Consider the following 7,878-nt stretch of genomic DNA (forward strand, 5'->3'; position numbering starts at 1 on the left):
GCTGGCCTGGTGGTGACAAAATCTCTCAGCATTTGCTTGTCTGTAAAGGATTTTATTTCTCCTTCACTTATGAATCTTAGTTTGGCTGGATATGAAATTCTGGGTTGAAAATTCTTTTCTTTAAGAATGTTCAATATTGGCCCCCACTCTCTTCTGGCTTGGAGAGTTTCTGCTGAGAGATCCGCTGTTAGTCTGATGGGCTTCCCTTTGTGGGTAACCTGATCTTTCTTTCTGGCTGCACTTAACATTTTTTCCTTCATTTCAACTTTGGTGAATCTGACAATTATGTGACTTGGAGTTGCTCCTCTCGAGGAGTATCTTTGTGGCATTCTCTGTATTTCCTGAATTTGTGGCATTCTCTGTATTGGCCTGCCTTGCTAGGTTTGGGAAGTTCTCCTGGAGAATATCCTGAGGAGTGTTTTCCATTTTCCAACTTGGTTCCATTCTCCCCATCACTTTCAGGTAGATTTGGTCTTTTCACATAGTCCCATATTTCTTGGAGGGTTTGTTCATTTCTTTTTACTCTTTTTTCTCTGAACTTCTCTTCTTGCTTCATTTCATTAATTTGATCTTCAATCACTGATACCCTTTCTTCCATTTGATCGAATCAGCTACTGAAGCTTGTGCATGTGTCACGTAGTTCTCGTGCCATGGCTTTCAGCTCCATCAGGTCATTTAAGGTCTTCTCTATGCTGTTTATTCTAGTTAGCCATTCACCTAATCTTTTTTCAAGGTTTTTATCTTCTTTGCGATGGGTTCGAACATTCTCCTTCAGCTTGGAGAAGTTTTTTATTACCAATCGTCTGAGGTCTACTTCTGTCAACTCGTCAAAGTCATTCTCCATCCAGCTTTGCTCTGTTGCTGGCGAGGAGCTGTGTTCCTTTGGAGGAGAAGAGGCACCCTGATTTTTAGAATTTTCAGCTTTTCTGCTCTGTTTTTTCCCCACGTTTGTGGTTTTATCTACCTTTGGTCTTTGATGATGGTGATGTACAGATGGGGTTTTGGTGTGGATGTCCTTTCTGTTTGTTAGTTTTCCTTCTAAAAGTCAGGACCCTCAGCTGCAGGTCTGTTGGAGTTTGCTGGAGGTGCACTCCAGACCCTGTTTGCCTGGGTATCACCAGCGGAGGCTGCAGAACAGCAAATATCATTAAATAATGGCTAGGGACTGAAAACAATCCATTAAGTGAATGGATAAGCAAAATGAGGTATATCCATGTGATAGAATACTATGTGACAATGAAAGGGAATAAATGACTCATGCTACAACATGGAGAAACTAAAAAACAGTATGTTAAATGAAAGAAGCCATGTGCAAAAGATGATGTATATCCTATACATATGAAATGTCCAGATAAGGCAAATCTACAGAGAAAATAAGTAGAGTAGTGGATACCCGGGGCCAGGGTGGTAAGAAGCTGAATGCAAATGGTCAAAAGGGAACTTTTGAGGATAGTGAAAATATTCTAAATTTCATTGTGGCAATGATTGTATAACTCTATAAATTTACTAGAGATCATTAAATCGTACACTTAAAATAGGTTAAATCTATGGCATGTACATTATACCATAATAAAGCTGTTTAAAAAGAAAAACATCATAGTGACTGAAAAGTGACAGTTTTATAAAGACGATGAAAACCTCTTTCCTGTCTTTGAGAGAAGCATTTTAGTGAAAGTAGAGAACTTTTGCCAGAATCCTCTAGAACAGGGGTCAGCAAACTACGACCTGTGGGCCAAATCAGGCCCCACACCTGTTTTTGTATGGTCCATTAGCTGGGAATGGTTTTTACGTATTTTAATGGTTGGAAAACAACCCAAAAGAATAATATTTTATCATGTGAAAATTATATATATAAAACTCAAATTTAATGTTCATAAACAAAGTTTATTGAAAGATAGCCATGCTCATTAGTTTGACCTAAGACAATGGCTGCTTTTGTACTAAAAAGTTGAGTACTTCCAACAGAGAGCTTATTATCTGCAATGTCTATGATATTTACAATCTGGCCCTTTACAGAAAAAACTTTGAAACCCCTGTTTAAAGTAGTGCTTCTCTATTCTGAATGTACTTTAGATTTACTTGGAACCTTGAAAAAAATACTCCCAACTGAATTCCACCAACCTCCTTCCCCTTCACCCACCCAACTACATGACAATCTTGGGACAGTGTAGTTTTTAAAAAGCTCTCTAGGTGGTTTCAGTGTCCAGCCAGCATTAGGGATCCCTCGCTCTAGATCATAACATGGACGCTTAACGCCGGGGGGGGGGGGGGGCGTTGGTTTTAGTTTCAATACACTGATATCACATCAAAGTTTGAAAATTAGTAAGTGAAACAAATTTAGAGCAGTTATCTAAACCACTGGCAGATGTAATTAGCTTATCTGTGAAAAAACTACTTTGTTGTTCTATCTCCTGAAGAGAAGGGACCCATATGGCCACTGTTTCTCAATCAGTGTTTCCAAAATATATTAACTGCGTTTATCACTAATAACCAGTTTCTCTGTGCCAAACCACTGCCAGAAGGAGGATTTCTGCTAAGAGCACTAAACCTGAATACAAAAAGGTATAACAGAAAATAAAAGAGTGCCAAGATTTTGATGATTCCACTGCTTTCACTTATTTCAGGTTTCTAGATCACATAGCCCAGTACAATCAACAACTATTTTAAAAATAAGTGAAAATAAATGACAAATAGCATATATTATAGATTAAATGTGGTCACCAGCTCTTTGTAGCATCCCTTATCAAGCTGGAGTCTATCAGCCTAACCCTGAGCCTTGACCTCAACAGTCCTTGCAGCTTCTACTCATGTTCTTCTTGGAATCCAGAGGCCGTCATGCTGTGAAGAAGCTCAGGATAAAATAACAAATGGAAAGAGAGAACCAGTCATCCTAGCTGGCCCAGCTGAGATCAGACATCAAAAATAAAAAGTCACTTTGACACTGAAGTGACAGAAACCTTTAGAGAAAGCAATCATCTCAGAATTCATAAAACTGAAGGAATGAAAAGTTGGGCATAATCAGATGCAGAAAAGGATTTCAGGAAAGCATATGTTTCTAAAACATATGAAAAAATGTATACATTATCAAAAGGTCAGATTCATGATGGAATACAACTTCAAAAGGAATAGACTGTATAAATGGAAAGCAATTGATAATATAATTGTGAATGACCTCGATAGACGGGAAAAGGAAAGACATCTTAACCCACCAATATAGATATATGGAAAATTCTGTTTCATTCATCTGTGCATTCATTCATATAAACATACAAACAACAAACTAAAGATGGAAGAATTCATATTTTTGAAAAGCATACCCTAAAGATAAAAGAACATAAAAATTAAATGGCAGAGATCTATTAAGAACATATACAGAAAAGCTCATAATTATATAAGGCATTCAAACTAAATGTTGTCTGAAATTATGTTCCAGGGCAATATAAATAAGGAACAACAATATTGCTTGGGGCAGATGGCATAATGCTAGATAACAGATGCTAGTGGAAAAATCAGACCTCTTTAACATCTTTTTTCTTCCACTTTTTCTAAGGAAGAGACTATTTTCCAGTTAAAATAAGACACTGGAACTCAAGACAGGAGATAGATAAAATTAAAACAAAAGAGCACACAGGCGCTTTGTACTGACTTCAAGTTGCCAGTTGAGCCAAATCATATCCAGGGCCCAGAAATAACTTGCAAATATGATAGCAAACTGAAGATAGGCCTTAAGAGCTCAAAGTGAGATCAATGTCATTCCAAATTTCAAAAGTGAAAAGGAAGTGGATTCTGCTTAAAATCAATGCCAATAACATTCTGGAAAGACAGTTTATGAAACAGGTGATGAATGAGCACTTGGAGGGAAAAAGATTCTGAGAAGTTACAAATCACTGATAGATAATGATTTGTGTGGCATTTTATGTAGCAAATGTTTCTCAGACTTTTTTTTTAGTCCTCGTGATACCTCAGTAAGTCATTAATATATAATTTTATTACCATGATGCAGATGAAAAAATTGAGGTGCTTCAACATTGAGTATATTATTTTCAAAGTTACACAGTAAGAGCCATATTACAACTCAAAATCGATTTACACCAAACTTCATTTCTAACAGGACAAGGGATTGTTGCAGAGTACTGAGTCCATTTCAGCAAGACATTTGATCAAGTTTCCTGTAATATGCTTTTAGACAAGCTAGAAACTGAGATAGATGATGGCATGGAAAAGGAACCTCATCTTCTTTTGGATGTCTGAAAAGCACCTCATATTCAACTTGTCCAAAAGCAAATTCATAAACTTCTCCCTCAAGCCTGGATCTCTTTCAGTATTTTTGCATTTCAGTGAAGGCATCTTTTGTATTTCAGAACTTGACGATATTCTTGACATGCTTCCTTCATTATCTCATACCCAATCCATCACTAAAGCCTACAAATTTTAACTAAAATACCTGTCAGCACATGTAAGGTATTTTTCCTGTGTTGCTGACAATCAAGTATTTGTCTTGTTGCTACTCCTTAGAAGCAAATCTTTTTTTCTCTAGCTGCTTTTGAGACCTTCTGCTTGTCTTCAGTGTTCCACAGTTTCACTAAGAGTAGTGTAGATGTAGATTTATTTTTATTATCCTGTTCAGGAATTTCTAGGCATCATGAAAATCTTGATCAGAACCTTTCATCAACTGTTGGAAATTCTCAAACAATATCTCTTCAAATATTGCTCTAATCCATTCTTTCTCTTTTTCTCCTTCTAGAACTCTGGCTAGCCTTCCTCACTCAATCCTCTCTTTGACCCTTCACCTGTCTTTCATATTATCATCTGTTTCTTACTTCTTAATTCTAGATTTTTAAAAATTCACCTTACAGTGTTTAATCTTCACCAGTGTTTAATCTGCTATGTAATGTTTAAGTTTTATTTAAATTATTACTTATTTCAATGAGTTCTTTATGTTTTTAAATTTGCTTGTTCTTTATTCATATTTTCATATTTGTCTGACTTCTTTAACACAGTAACATTTTCTTATTACTCTGTAGCTGTTGATTCTAATGGCTATATATTTTACAGTCCTGGTTCTGCTGTCTCTGGCTTTTACCTACATTGCTTTGTTTCCTTAAGTGATTAGTAATTTTAAATTATAAACTGCTCATAATAAAAACTTTCTCTTTAAAGATTTTTTGAGTCCCAGGATGAGGGTATGTTCCTTCCAGAAAGAATGTGCAGTGAAGCCAGAGGACTCCATTGTCTTTTGAGAGGCTATTTGACACATTTTTAGGTTGTTCTGTGACTGGTGGTTTATTCAGATGATGTATCACATTTTAATGTAATTACTCCTCTCCCCAGAAACTATATTTTTTTGAAAAGTCAGTCATTACATTGAGATTTTAAAATTTATTTGCAAAGAATCATTTAGAGCAGTGATTCTCAGTTCTGGCTTTACATTAGTGTCATCTTGGTAGTCTTCAAAAGTCTTGCTGTCCAGGTCAGTGAAATAAGAATCTTTGAGAGCATTTTCTTGTAGCTCTGAAAGTGATTACTGTATGGAGCCAAAGTTGACAATCACTGATTTAGAGAAATTGAAGTACAGATGAATCACCTGGGGATCTTGCTAAAATGCAGATTCTGATTCAGTACGCCTAGGGTAGTGCCTGAAAATCTGTGTTTATTTTTATTTTCATTTTTATTTCTGAGACAGGGTCTCTCTCTCTTGCCCAGGTCAGGCTGGAGTGCGGTGGTACAATCATAGCTCACTGTGGCCTCAAATTACCAGGTTCAAGTGATGTTCCCACCTCAGCCTCCTGACTAGCTGGGACTATAGGCGTGCACCACCACACCCAGTGAGTTTGTATTTCTAACAAGCTCCCAGGTGAAACCATGGCTGCTGGTCTGTAGACCACAATTTGAGTACCAAGAATTTAGACTAGCTTTCTCTTGTAAATGTTAATCTTGTTTGTACCAGTGCTTATATCTCCCTTCTCATTCCTGATGTTCTAACGTTGTTCATTTCTCTTTCTTTCCTTGAACAGTCTTATTGGGAGGGCTTTTTTTTTGTATTTTATTCCTTTTTATATTTTATTCATTTTTTCAGGAAACAAGCCAGCTGAATTTTAATTTGCTAATTCTACTTTTTCTTTAAATTGTTAATTTCTGCTTTTACTTTTCTTAATTTCTTTATTATCCCAAGTTTTCTTTTATTACTCGTTTCATCGCCCAGCATTTAAATCCCTAGTTTAATGATTGCTATGCTTAATCTCATCCTAAAATATACCACAACTCCACTTGCTTTTTGTTTGACCTGTTGTACTGTTGCAAATGTTCTATTATCTCCAACTGAGCCTCTATTTCTCTTAGTATTAAAACTGTTATATTAAAAGCTGAATCTAAGGCTATCTTAACCATATAATATTGTTTACTTTTATATACTTATAAGTTATTCCTTTTAAATTAAAATCCTACTTTGTCCCACTTAATGCTTTTTGCCTTTAGCGAATTCCAACTTTTTTGGCATTAATAGCACCACTCCAGCCATCTTGTTTAGAATTTACTAGTGGGTGATATATCTGTATTAGTTTTCTCTTGTGATGTAACAAATCACTACAAACTCAGTGACAATACCAATTTGCCACTGAATTAACTATCCCTCAGTTTCCACGGGTCAGAAGCCCGGCACAATGTAGCTGGATTGTCTGCTCAGGCTCTCATAAGACTGAAAGGAAGGTATTGCTTAGCTGTGTCCTCATGTGGGAGGCCCAATTAGGGAAAGATCCGCTTCCAAGCTCCATCAGGCTGTTGGCAGAGCATGTTTCCTTACAGTAGTAGGACTGAGGTCCCTGCTGTCTTCCAGCTGTCAGCTGAGGACTGTTCTGAGGTCCTGGACATGTGGCTCCTCCGTCTTAGCACTGGAGAACCCCCAGTTAATAACCTTTCACACTTCTGTCTCTCTGACATTCCCTTCCTAGCTGTCAGAGAACACTCTGTTCTTAAAGGGCTTGTGTGATTAGGTCAGGCCCATCTGGATAATTTTCCCTTCTTAAAGTCCAATGCATCATATCATACTACATAATCCCAGGAGAATTATGTAAGATGCATACACCAGGTTAGAGGGTTGGATAGGGTAGGACCTCAGGACCATTGTAACATTCTGCCCACCACAATGTCCATTTCTTTATTTTTATCTTTCCTATGTCACTTTGTTTAGGTGGGTCTCTGGTAATTACATTGACTTTGCTTTTCTATTAAATTTGAGGGTCTTTATTTTTTAAGAAGTTGAACACATTCACATTTACTGGGACAATATACAGTATTTGATCTTTCTGTGTCATTTTATTTAGTGCTTTATTGTTGCTCCCTTGACCTTCTCGGGATCAAAGCTTTCTTAGATCTTTGTTCTATTTTTTTTGGTTATTCAGAAGTAATATGTAGTCTCAACTTTTTTTTTTTTTTGGCAATTACCTGCATATTTTAAACCACTTAATCCTATTTTCTCAAATCACCATAGAGAATAAAACAGTATCTAAAGATATGCCTATGGAATTTTTCCTTTTCCTCTTCTCCCCTACCAAATAAAGAATCATAGCCTTTACACTCAGAATATTAGTACTTTTATAATTTAAGAACTATTTTGACATCATATTAAGTTATACAATCATAAGAACAATTAACATTTTAAAAAATTAACTCAAATATTAAAGCTTTCATTACTTACCACTTATTTTAATTTCATTTTCCTTTAACCTGCTATCTCTCTTTTGATTAACTTTTTAATTGACTAAATATTTTAAGTAACTCTAAGTTCTTGAAGATCTGAGAATTCCTTTGGGTTACAGACTGGAAGGCACTTTCCCGACTGCTTCTGGCTTGATAACATTCCTATTATTAAGAGGCATTTGG

At 36.2% G+C, this 7,878-nt stretch overlaps 1 protein-coding gene across 2 annotated transcripts in view; it reads right to left on the minus strand.

Moving 5' to 3' along the window:
• The window catches only part of MYRIP (myosin VIIA and Rab interacting protein), a 411,738-nt gene that overhangs the window by 268,656 nt on the left and 135,204 nt on the right, over positions 1-7,878 (minus strand). The window lies entirely within an intron of this gene.

Source organism: Rhinopithecus bieti, unplaced genomic scaffold (assembly GCF_001698545.2).
Source record: "Rhinopithecus bieti isolate Rb0 unplaced genomic scaffold, ASM169854v2 scaffold_31446, whole genome shotgun sequence".
In the NCBI taxonomy this organism is placed as follows: Eukaryota; Metazoa; Chordata; class Mammalia; order Primates; family Cercopithecidae; genus Rhinopithecus; species Rhinopithecus bieti.